Source organism: Scylla paramamosain, chromosome 10, assembly GCF_035594125.1.
Source record: "Scylla paramamosain isolate STU-SP2022 chromosome 10, ASM3559412v1, whole genome shotgun sequence".
In the NCBI taxonomy this organism is placed as follows: Eukaryota; Metazoa; Arthropoda; class Malacostraca; order Decapoda; family Portunidae; genus Scylla; species Scylla paramamosain.
This window is the reverse complement of record NC_087160.1, coordinates 4,629,550-4,642,538: the sequence shown is the minus strand read 5'-3', so window position 1 is coordinate 4,642,538 and position 12,989 is coordinate 4,629,550. Positions and strand designations below refer to the sequence as shown.

General features: G+C 42.9%; 1 protein-coding gene and 1 long non-coding RNA gene across 3 annotated transcripts in view; one reads left to right on the top strand and one right to left on the bottom strand.

Annotated features, from left to right (window-relative positions):
- Positions 1–11,873, bottom strand: part of LOC135104133 (FMRFamide receptor-like) — a 159,283-nt gene extending 147,410 nt beyond the window's left edge. Inside the window, exon 1 of one of the 2 annotated variants that reach the window (XM_064011163.1) lies at positions 10,333–11,873. The gene's annotated coding sequence lies outside the window, so the exon portion shown is untranslated. Of the gene's footprint in view, positions 1–1,255; positions 1,570–10,332 lie in introns of those variants that run through there. The other variant, XM_064011164.1, reaches the window with a different exon arrangement.
- On the top strand, positions 1,588–3,411 carry LOC135104135 (uncharacterized). The gene is made up of 2 exons (XR_010270315.1): positions 1,588–2,063; positions 2,940–3,411. It is a non-coding gene; the product is annotated as an uncharacterized LOC135104135 (long non-coding RNA).
- Positions 11,874–12,989: the final 1,116 nt, after the last annotated feature.

Sequence of the window (12,989 nt, the reverse complement as noted above, 5' to 3'; positions counted from 1 at the left end):
GAATGATTGATTAACTCACTCACTCACTCACTCACTCACTCAAATCAACTAACTAAACTAACAAACCAACTCACTCACTCATTTACCCCAATACATGTACATACACACACACACACACACACACACACACACACACCTTTCCCTTGCTCCCTCCAATTTTCCGTGATGCATTTTTTCCCGGCAAGAATTTGCAGGCGTCCCTCGCGAGTTGGCGGGAAGTGAGTTTTATAATTAGCGCTAATGACACCTTTAGAATTAGAGAACCAATTAAGAGTGTTTTCCTGTGCCCGCGATGAGGAAAAGCAGCTCCATTAGGGGGAAAACCGAACCCATTAGAGAGAGAGAGAGAGAGAGAGAGAGAGAGAGAGAGAGGGTGCAGAATAAGGAAGCAGGAAACAACAGGACTACGCAGTTGTGAGACGCCGAGGAACGGGAAGTGGTGGAAACTGGATAAGCAAGGAGGAGGAGAAGGAGAAGGAGAGGGGCGGAAAGGAGAAAAAAATGAACAGAAGGGAAAGAAGAAAAGAATGGAAGAAAATTGTAGACGAAAACAAACTTAGAGGAAGGGAAGAAGTAGAAGAAAGAAGAGGAAGAGGAAGGAGACGAGAAGGAGGAGGAAGAAGAGAAGAACAGAAGGGAAAGAAGAAATGAGAAAAAAAAATGTTGAAAGTTTAGCAAAGGAAAAAAAGAGAGAAGATAATATTCAGGTGAAGGAAAAATAAGAATAAAGATAAGGAGGAGGAGGAGGAGGAGGAGGAAGATAACGAAATAGGATTAACAAGATAAGGAAGCAAGAGAAAGAGAAATAGAAAGGAAAAAAAGGGGGGAAGGGGGAAGGGAGAATATAAGATAACATATGAGAGGAATAAATATTAGGAGACATTGAGAGAGAGAGAGAGAGAGAGAGAGAGAGAGAGAGAGAGAGAGAGAGAGAGAGAGAGAGAGAGAGAGAGAGAGAGAGAGAGAGAGAGAGAGAGACGACAAGGGGCAAGGTAGGAGTCTGGTAAGCGTTTGATCACGGCAATCACTCAGGTAATCAAGTAATCAGGAATGGTGCACCTGCTTTACCTGTCACCCAATGAGCCAGCCTGGTCGTGGCGCGCGTCCCATCACCCGCCCGCTGTGGTTTAGGGAGGCTGGAGGCGAATTTATCACGCGTTCAATAATGACTTCGGATTTGTGTTTCGAGCTGGGGAGACGTACGCACTAACTCACTCACTCATTCACTCACTCACTCACTCACTCACTCACTCACTTGATCTTATGTGAGACTTCTGGAGTGACGCGTGTGTTGTTGAGCTTGTGTTTCTTGTGGTTGAAATACTCTCTCACTCAATCTTTGTTTTTATAGCTTTTAAGTCACACATGCGCGGTCGACCTTGTGTTTCATGAGCTGGGAAGACTCACTGACTCACTTAATCTTTGTTTCGAGCTTTTGGAGTCACTCATGCGCACTTGGTCTTCTGTTTCTCCTGCTGGATGACTCACTCATTCACTCACTCACTGTTAGTTTTCACCTTTGGAGTCACGCATGTGTACTCCAGCTTGTGTTTCTTGAGCTGTAAAGATTCACTCACTGCCTTAATCCTTATTTCTGTAGCTTTTGAGTCAAGTTTGCGCACTCGATCTTCTTCTCTTCTTGTTGGAAAGACTCACTGACTATTAGATCCTACTTTCGAGCTCTGGAGTCACGCATGCACGCTCTTGTTCCTCTAACTGGGAAGACTCACAGACTTACTTAGTTCCGAGGTCTGTAATCACGCATGCGCATTCGTCCTTCTGTCCTGTCCCTCTTGTTCCTACCCAGTGCATTTGTTTATCTAGCTATTTACTCTATTTTTTTCTTCTTCTAGACCTCCATTGTTACCTTGACAAAATAACTGGAGCTTATTTTGCTACCGGATATTTGCTTTTTATGCGTCTAACCTCTAAGCTTTTGATTTACGAGGTGCTCATTTGACCTTTGGAGGCAGCCAGTCAGCGTGCGGCGGCCAGGGTGGTGGCGTTCACGTGTGCTGTGTGTGTGTGAGAGAGGGGGGCGGCATCTCTGTATGTGCTTCATGGTAAGTAAGTGTTTTCTGTGTATTTGAGTGTATGTTGGTAGTTTTGTATGTGTGTGTGTGTATGCAGTATGCGGAGATATAAGCATACATACATACAGTACATACACAGTCTCTATTAGTGAAGTATAATGTAGGATTCATGAGATTGTGTAGGTCTTCGTGAAGTAATTGCGTGTTGTTGTTGTTGTTGTTGTTGTTGTTGTTGTTATGACCTTCCCTTCATACATGGAGTTGATTTACATGCATAATTTATTTACCGCTATGATATCTCCTGTTTAATACTCGTGTCTGTCCTTCTGTGTGTGTGTGTGTGTGTGTGTGTGTGTGTGTGTGTGTGTATGGGTTCGAGTTGTTGCCGAGTGAGGCGTTAGTGTTCTTGTTGTTGTCGTTTTTTGTTGTTGCTGGTGGTGGTGGTGGTGGTGGTGGTGGTGTGTGTACTAACGGTGATAATGGTGATGATTTTGCAGAATCTTGGGCACAGTGGTGGTGGTGGTGGTGGTGATGGTGCGGGGAGTGAGTATAAAGGGGATGGGTGTGGGATGGTGGTGATAGTGAGAGGGCAGTGACTTGTAGTGGGGAGCTGGTCGTTGTGGTGGTGGTGGTGGTGGTGGTGGTGGTGAAGCCGACCAGTCACTATGTACTTATCATAATGGTAATATAATATCTCTGCTACCACCACCACCAACAACAACAATAACAACAACAACAACATTTATTACTACTAGTTTCGTTCACTTTTGTACCTTTAACATTACTCTCTTCTTCCTCCCCGCCACAACATTAAGAGGAGAAGGAGGAGGAGGAGCAGGGGGAGGAGGAGGAGGAGGAGGAGGAGGAGGGGGACGCCACACTTCATACAGCGATGCCCATGTACAGATATGTGAGTGTCGACCAGCTTTCTCCGCCGCCCACCTTGCCTGTCTGCCCGTGTGTATGTCTGTCTGCCCATGTGTCTGTTTATCTGACGCCGCTGCCCTCCCAAGCTGCCCCGCGCCACCAGCCGGTACCGCTTAAGTAATCAAATGGAGCCTTGCTTTATTTTTGTGTTTGTATTAATATGTGCATTGATTTCCTTTGATTTACGACTAAGAAGGTGTGAGAGATTATTTAGATTTTTATTATTATTTTTGTTGTTTTAGATTATTTATTGTTTATTTATTTATTTTTTGTTCTTTTAAATTTGAGCTATGCCTATTTTTTTTTTTTTTACCATACATTTTAACGTTACTATTATTTCTATATGACTTGCCATTGCAGCGTCAAGTAAGAATTTTTTGTTTAATCAGTTCACTTCACCTGGAATCGTGTTAACTTGCTTTTTTAAGTTAATATATCTTAGTAACTATAAGGATTTTTTTTTCTCTTTATTTTCTGTATGTACATATGATTCTAATGGTGCTGTGATGATTGAGAGTAACGAAGAAATAAACAGGAAGGCAAAAGCACTTACTAAAATGAAGAATTAAGGGCCTCCACTGATGAAAGAAATGCAGTGGAAACTAAAAAAAGAAAAAAAAATGCCAATCACAAAATGAAGGAATGCAGCTCTTTTACTGATCAACGAAAATGACTGGAAAAAAAAATAACACTCACTATATGAATAATGTCAAACACCATGACTAATTAACGAAAAAAATAAAATGTCACTCGTTAAAGCTCAGGAAATTTAAGCCGCTATAAAAATAAATGAAAAATAAAAAAAAAATACTAGATTCCTCTACATTTTAACCAAGAGAAGCAAATAAAGGAAAAAAAAATATTAACTGAGAAATCAAATCCTCTTTTACTAATCAACGCAAATGGAAAGAAGAGAGAGAGAGAGAGAGAGAGAGAGAGAGAGAGAGAGAGAGAGAGAGAGAGAGAGAGAGAGAGAGGCAAAATGGAGTAAAGATTGGGAAGAGATGAGGCGGTGTGGCAAACATTGAGTGGACGCCTGCTTCTGTGTGGGGACCCATCTGTGGATTGCTCTCTCCCCACCCCCCCTCTCTCTCTCTCTCTCTCTCTCTCTCTCTCTCTCTCTCTCTCTGTTGCGTCTGTCTATTCAATGTAAATTCAGTCCTCGTCTTTTTTGCTCTTATTTTTCTTATTCCTCCTCCTCCTCTTCCTTCTCCTCTTCCTCCTCCTCCTCCTCCTTCTCCTCTTCCTCCTCCTCCTTTCGTCTCACGCTTCATTCTCGTCAACTTCAAAAAATGGCATCATGGGAAGTTGGGATTGGTACAAAAGACGTGTGTGTGTGTGTGTGTGTGTGTGTGTGTGTGTGTGTGTGTGTGTGTGTGTGTGTGTGTGTGTGTGTGTGTGTGTGTGTGTGTGTGTGTAATTCTTATGCTCTTGTTTTTGTGGTTTATCAGATTCGTTGTTGTCAGTGTGTGTGTGTGTGTGTGTGTGTGTGTGTGTGTGTGTGTGTGTGTGTGTTTTGCCATACTGTTTGTTGTCATCGGCCTTGAATTTGTATGTTTGTTTATTTGTTTTGGTTGAGAGTTTTATTATTATTATTATTAGTTTTCTGTTGTCTTTTTATTTTTGTGTGTGTATCTTGGTTTGTCTCAGTTTTGTTTGATTTGTCATGAATATTGATGGTGGTGGTGGTGGTGGTGGTGATAGTGATGTTATTGATGGAAGGACGCTGCGACAAGTATGTGTGCTGTGATGATAATAATAATAATAATAATAATAATAATAATAATAATAATAATAATAATAATATATACTTCATAACATCATAATAAAAAAAATATCAGTAACATAATATTCCTTTCATGGATTGTTTATGCCATTATTATTATTATTATTATTATTATTATTATTATTATTATTATTATTATTATTATTTTATTATTATTATTATTATTTTATTATCATTTTACTTTTTACTACTACTACTACTACTACTACTACTACTACTACTACTATCCCTACTACTGTTATTATTATTATTTTTGCAGATTATTAAGTTTTTCTGAGACATATAACCTAAGAAAAAAAAAAATAGATAAAGACATAAGCTGTAATATAATCGAGAAAATAAACAAATAATAACCCATCTATATAAAATCCATACTAATACACTAGTAATTCATTCAAGGTTACTGTCCACACAATACCAAACTCCTTGTCTCACTGGAATAAAAAACCACACAGATGATTGGGTTCCCTGTTCCTCCGCGCCGGTTGTTTTTAGTTCCCTGTTACGTCACGCTGCTAACACGCTGACAGTATTCCACCTTGTGTCCTTACTGGTGATTGTGGCCAGGTGGTGCTCTCTTTACGACAACAAAAGTGATGGTGATGATTGTGATAGTATGATGAAGACAATGCAGTTAGGCCTTGCTTCCCTACTACAGCAATAATAGTGATGATATTAGTATGGCAGGACAGGTGATGTTCTCCCTACCACAGCAGGACTGATGATAGTGATGATAGTGATGTATGACAGGCTGTGGAGTGCGCGAGCTTCTCTGTCTCAGTGCAGGTAATGATAGTGATGATGGTGATATGACTGAGAGGAATATGGAGGGGTTCTTCCCTGTCAGAGTAATGATAGTGATGACGCAGCGAATGGCAGTGATGGTGTGATGACGCAGCACAAGGAGCACCATTGTAATTGAGGACACACTGTGACTGCCACGCGCACCTCGACCAGCGCCGCCACTAACTCAGTCGCTGGTGCGGTCAGTAAGTCATGACACGTGCTGCCTTACATACACTGGTCACACTTCTTGATGCCACTGCTCTTGTGTCCTTTGAAGAGTGCCATACTTTTTTTTTTTTTTTTCTTTGCCTGTTTTCTCTCTCTCTCTCTCTCTCTCGTTCTCTGCCTGTCTGGAAGTGGCTTATGAGGGAAGAGTGTAACAATTTGCAGCGAAATGATTAATTAATATCAGCGCATCGGTCTGGTATTATTTTCGATTCTATTTTATTTTTTTTTCTTTCGTCCTTTACCTGCCTCCCTGACACATACTAATTGCTAGGTAATCTATTTCTAATGAGCAAAAATGGACGCAGTAAAAATGTACTAACTATAATGTCATTGGTGCCTTGTAGTAACACTGTAAATTTCCACTAGATCTTTGTAATTAAGGCGTGGCAGTGACGCCTTCCACTGTGATAAGCATTAACTTACATCAAGAGCACGGTTCAGAATGTATACCTATATAATCTGCCAGAAAGGAGGGTTTGAAATAATAGATTTTTCACTTTCTACCCGGTGTACTCGTAATATTTAAAGGTGGCTGTGGAACTAAGGAGTGTGTCAGAGTGGCTTGTGATGGAGGAAGAATGTTATAATTTGTTGCGAAAAGATTTTATGTTTCATCAGCGCATCAGTCAAACATTATTCTCCATCCCGTTTCAGTACTTACTCGTATTTATCATTGTGTACACGATGTCGTTGCTAACAGTCATGCGTTGAAGAATCACCAAGTTATTTAGTCGTTACGCTAACAGCCGTGTTATGAGCAGCAGTAGTGGTTTTGTTATTCTGGAAAGTGTCTGTGGAGCGGCTTGGGTCAGATATCACGTACTGTGCTGGAAATACACCAATAATATTTCGCCACTCTCTGCGTCTTGGTGGTGGTGGTTGTAATGGAGTTATTGTCTTAAAACTCTGAAGTACTCTAGCCTTTATTAATTTATCACACTCTTATTATAGTCTGTGGTTTTGTAATCTGTATCTGAGTTTCCCTTCCATTCCTCAGTGTTTCCAGGTCTTCACATCTTGCACCCATTACTGCTCTATTGTATGCTTGTCTTCGTTGATGCCTCTGTTGCTGAATAACTCTCCATCATAATATCTTCATAAATGACATCACTTTTGTATCAGTTGCTTTTGTGTTAATATGATCGGAGAAACACGCAGGAATTAGTTATCCTTACAGGGAGAGACTCGCCAGCCGTTGTGCAAGTCGCCTTTGTGCTAATGAGACGCGGAGGGAAGAAGAGAAATTTATCATCCTTACAAAGACAAGCTTGCAAAAACACGGATATTTTACAATGGTGATTAGAATGAGTCGGAAGCGGTAGGCCAAAACGACGAGCGGTCACTTGCAGCTATACTCTCGTTAACGCAGTAATGAACCGGAACAAGGAACAAGGAGAATGAATGAGTGACTAAATGCAAGTAAGCGATCACGATAACCTGACCGCCCATTACTGAAAACTTCTCTTGTAAAAAAAACATGGATGACCAGGAATAAGGAACAAGACACTGTATAGGAACGATTGAGTGAATGAGAGAATGAGTGAGAAACATGAATCGTCCGCCACTGGAAACTCCTCTTGTAAATAATTATGAAATACCATGAACAAGGAAAAGGGCACTGAGTACGTTTGACTGAATGAGTGAGTGAGTGAGGGAGCGAGCGAACTAGCGTGCACGAAAGTATAACTGTGCTTGAAAATATCCACGAGTATAACTAAAGCGCCATGCAAATATAAGAAAAATGAAAAACTAAAAAAAATAAAATAAATAAATAAAATAAATAAATAAAATAAAAAATAAAAACCAAACACGATGAGTAACACGCTGCCACCCTGAAGACAACACTCATCCGTGAAGCGAAGACGTAAAAAAAAAAAGAGAGAAAATAAATAAAATAAACGAAAGAAAAAAAAAAAATAAGAGCTTACGGTAATAGGATAATCAGATGTTTTAAATCGAGGACTATCGGGCGTGGTGTCCTCGCGGCTGCAGGAGGAGGAGGAGGAGGAAGAGGAGGCGTTGGATGAGCGTCCTTGCGAGCATTACGGTGTGTGTGGACTCCTGCCTGGCTCGGGTCTTCCTGGTTCCCTGACTTGTACTGAGGCTAGTGAGGGACTGAGGCAGCGGAGAGAGAGAGAGAGAGAGAGAGAGAGAGAGAGAGAGAGAGAGAGAGAGAGAGAGAGAGAGAGAGAGAGAGAGAGAGGTGAGTCAAGGCCGCCGCACCACCACCACCACCGCCACCGCCCAGCAGCTCGCCTATTAGTACCGTCAACGTCACTTCATTCTGCGGCCCGTCATTACTGGTGCCGGTCCTGCTGTCTTCTGTGGTGCTGGTACTCCTCACTCCGTCTTTGTTTTCTGTTTTTTTTCCGGTGTTCTCTGGTGGTTGTTGTTGTTATTATTGTTTACCTTCCTTCTCCTTTTCCTCCTCCTCCAAGTTATTATTTCCATCACCATCTCTATTGTTTTTCCTTCATCCTTAACATCTTATACTTCATCTTCTTTTTCTTCTTATTTTTCTTCATTATTATGTTTTTTTCCTCCACCATTTCTCTTTGTACTCCTTTCATTCCGTGTCTTATTATTCTCTTTTCCCTCTTCACGTGTCTCCCATCCCATTATTCTCTTGACCACTACATCCCTTCACCACCACCATTACTGGCCTCACCATTACTTCTCATCATCATTTACTTCACCCTCAGAATCTCTTTTCACCATTATCACCATTAAAATCCTCCTCCTCCTCTGTTTCTTACTCCTTATCCCCATCATCATCATCATCACCATCACACCATCATTTAATTTTTACTGTCACTCGTGTCTTCATCATCCGTGCATCTCTTCACCATTATCACCATTAAAAACATCCTCTTTCACTATTTCCCACTCGTTATCACCATCATTACCTCTCGTCACATTCACCATCATTTAATTTTCACTATCCCTCGTGTCTTCACCTTCAGTAACTTCTCTTCACAGTTACTATCAAAAGCCAACATTGCCACGACTTTTACTTCCCTCTTCCTTCTCTTCCTCCTCCTCCTCTTCTTCTTCTTGCTCTTCTTCCTCCTCTTCCTCCTTCGTCTTCATCACAAACATCACATCTCGTCTTCTTAATGTGTCGGATGGTTTGCCTTGGCTCCATTACACTATCAAAAAATGTTCTCCTTCCTTATGCTAAATTGATGTAATAAAAGCAAATAAAGGAAGGAAGAAAGGAAGAAAGGAATAAAGGAAGGAATAAAGGAATGAAGGAAGGATGGTATGAAGGAAAGACGGCTTCACATTATCTTTGTTGTCATCATCGTTTAGCTCTCTCTCTCTCTCTCTCTCTCTTTCTCGCGCTGTTACCTTTTATAATTTCCACAACTTTCTACCAATCACCACCACCACCACCACCACCACCACCACCACCACCACCGGCATTATATTTACCACAATAGCCACAGTTTCTGCCACACAAAACTGCCAACACAGCCACACACACTCATCACTATTAAAACTACTACTACTACTACTACTACTACTACTACTGCTGATTAACGAGAAAAATTAAAACTACTACCACCGTCACCACCACCATCATCACCATTTCCACAGTCACCACCACCATTCATCCATCAACAAGTGGTTCTGGCCAACACACACACACACACACACACACACACACACACACCAATGCCGTCACCCAAATTAACCACTGCCACCACCACCATCACCACCACCTCAATCGTAAAACACCACAAGGGAGGGAGTCATCACACCACTACCCACCACCACCACGACATCCTGGCCGCCCTTTTACTAAGAGGAGGTGCAGAATAAAAAAGTCAGCTTCTCCAAAACACATGTAAAAAGTAGAGTATATTCCGAAATAGCAGAAAGAGTCACATATGCTAAATATAAACAAGGCGAGCAGGACGTAACCTTTGCGAGGAGTAGGAAGAGGAAGATAGGGAGAAAAAAATTGGCAAAACAATCCAAAGAAACACACATACACAAATAATAATAAAGGACATTGTTCCAGATGCATGAATTATTCTATAAAATGTAAATGAGAATATTCAACCGTAAGATAAACGCGGGATGAGCAAAATTCTGCTTCACTTCAGAATGTATTATGAGAAAGAAGAGAAGATGAAGAAGAACGAAGAAAAAAAAAATAGGGCATTCCATTTTTACTTAATTAAACCTTACCTAACTTAACTCAGCTCAACCTAACCTAACCTAACCTAACCTAACCTAAACCTTGCCTAACTTAACTCAGCTCAACCTAACCTAACCTAACCCAAAGTAGCATCACCTAACCTTACTTAGACATGTAGAGGGACATTCCATCACATATAATCTAACCTTGCATAATCCAACCTAACCCAACATTACATAACCTAACCTAACCTAACTCAACCTGACTTAGCGTAACCTAATCTAACGTCGCTTAACAAAGCCTCACATAACCCAACCTGACCTAACCTAACTTTGCATAACATGGAAACAAACCACACACACACACACACACACACACACACACACACACACACACACACACACACAGAAGAAGCACCACATTACCTTGCAGTAAGTACTTGGCTAGATGTTGTTGAGTCTTCCTATCCCAAAAATCTCCCACGTGTTGAATGTTCGGTCCCAAAGCGCGGCTCACTCACCACACAAACACATGATTCCGCGACGCTCACTGGCGGGGCTTCGGGCGTGTGAGGAGAGGAGGCGGGCAGCTTGGTGGTGGTGGAGGTGGTGGTGTGGTGTTGTGGTGGCCCTCTCACCTTTCCCATCACGTGGTTCTGGATTGTCTTTAGGACCGCTAGCACCGCCTAGCCACGCATCCTGCCAGCTCTTCCCGCCCCCATGCTTACCTTCTCTCTCTCTTGCGTATGAGTAACGTGTGATGTAAGAAGGTGAATGTGTGTGGCTGTTTGTGTTTGTCTTTTTTTTTCAGTTGTTATTGACTGGTAGTCGTTTGATTCTCTCGTTTTCCTTCTGTGTTAGTGCGTGTGTGTTGTTGTTTGTGTGGGTGTGTTGAAATTAAAATGCGTAATGAAAGAAGGTTAAATATGATGTTTTTTTTTGTTTTTTTTTGTCTCCCTGCAGTTGATAATGACTTGTCGAGATTACTATTCTTCTTTTCCTTTCGCTATTACGTACTGTTTACTTTCTCGTGGCGTCGCGTCCCCTGTACCTCTCCTCTTTCTTGCCTCGTTCACACAAACCCGAGTATTTCCAGTACAATTTTCTTTATCTCCCTTTTACGTGGCCAACCCGCACACGCAGCACCCACAAGCCCACAACCTGTCACACGGCACCCCAAACTTCACACGGGGCACACACGGCGTTCTCTCAGGACTCCCTCGCGTCACTCCTCACTGCGGCACCTTCCCTGTGTAGTGTGCAATCTCAGCCCGACGTGAAATCCAACACACTCCGATACGTGGCGTAGCTTCACTCTGAGTACCAGGCGCCGCGAGTACTACACTGCACCGCCGCCGGGACACTGACCAACTACCCCAACTAACCGCGACGAGGCAGTGCGGTGTGGTGGTGGTGGTGGTGGTGGTAGCGGCGCTCGGTAACTCGTGTCCTCGAGAGGATGAGCGAAAATATTTGAATGGTCTGTATTTTTTCGCTCTGTTTGTGAGGGGTTCATGTATTTCTCGCCATGTGTTCCCGGCCTCGCTGCGCTGCTCAGCTCGGCTCGGCTCAGTGCGGGTGGGTCGCGTTTAAGAGGCGAGGTGTGTGCGTGCGTGCGTTGCGTTGCATGGCGGCGTGCGGTAACTTACAATTCGCGAGATCATTTGTCCTTGCGGAGCTCCGGGCGAGACCACGCTGGGTCCTGGAGGGAGGGCGGCGGCGAGGACGGTAGTGCAACGTTATAGTAGCGGTAGTAGTAGTTGTAGTGGTGGTGGTGGTGGTGGTGGTAGTAGTAGTAGTAGTAGTAGTAGGAGCAGCAGCAGCAGCAGCAGCACTCAGCCGCCGCCACCTCGCCAGAGCACCAAGCCAAGCCTCGTGGGTTGAGTTCACTGAATAGCAAACAGCAAACAGCCTGCTACTCCTCCTCCTCCTCCTCCATCACTACCCCTCCCAGACCTACCCTGATCTCTTCCCCTCGCCCTTCCCTACCCAGTCTCCCCAGCATACCCTCATCCCTCTCCCGCTCTCCTCCCTACATTCTACCACTCCCTCCCCTGACCAGTTACCCCTAACCTCTCCCTTCCCCTCTCCCTCCCTCCCTCTTGCATGTCCCCCACATCCTCTCCCTCCTCCTCCCTCTCCCTTCTCCCTCCCTGACTTGGCAAGAGTACAGGAAGCGAGCCAACAGGTGGGAGTGGAGCACCTGTCCCTTCTTCTCTCCCTCCCTTCCTCTTCTTTCCTTCTCTCCCTTCTCTTCTTCCCTACGAGGTCTTCCACTTTCCCTCTCTGTTTCTCTTTCGTCTCCCGCTCCCAATTATGTGTACTTGTCGTTACATTGTGTTATATCATAGGAGAAGGAGGAGGAGGAGAAGGACATGAAGAAGTAGCAACAGGAAGAGAAACAAGACTACGAGTAGGAAAAAAAAAGTAGGATGACTTTAAAGGAACTATTTGAGAAGGAGGATAGGGATGAGAAGGAGAATATGAAGTTGAAATAAGAGCAGGAAAAGAAACAGAGTAGGAGCAAAAGGGGAAAAAAAAAAAAATCGGTTGAATTTCGCAGGAACTAAAAAAAAAAAAAAAAAGGGAGGAAGATTTAAACGAGGAGCACATGGAGAAGAAGCGGGAGGAAGAAAAAGAACATGAATAACAGGAAAATATAACTGATTTAACAGGAAGTAAAGAAGAAGCAGCAGCACAGGGACAAGACGGAGGACATGAAGAACTAAAGCAGGAGAAAGAGAAGCGTGGGAGGAAGAAGAGAAAAAGTGGGATGAATTTCAAAGGAAGGGAAGGAGAAAGATAGGGACGAAGAGAAGGACAAAGAGGAATTTAGAAGGAGGAAGAACAAACAATATGAGTAAAGAGAGGAAAATAAAATACGTAAAGAAGAAGAAGGAGGAAGAGGAGGAGGAGGAGGAGGAGGAGGAGGAGGAGGAGGAAGAAGACACCAGGAAGTAGCAGAAGGGAGGAAAACAATATGAGTACGAAGAAAATATGATGAATTTCACAGTAACCACAGAAAAAGGAAGAAAAGATTGAAAGAGGATTACATGAAGAGGTGGCGGGAGGAAGAAAAACAG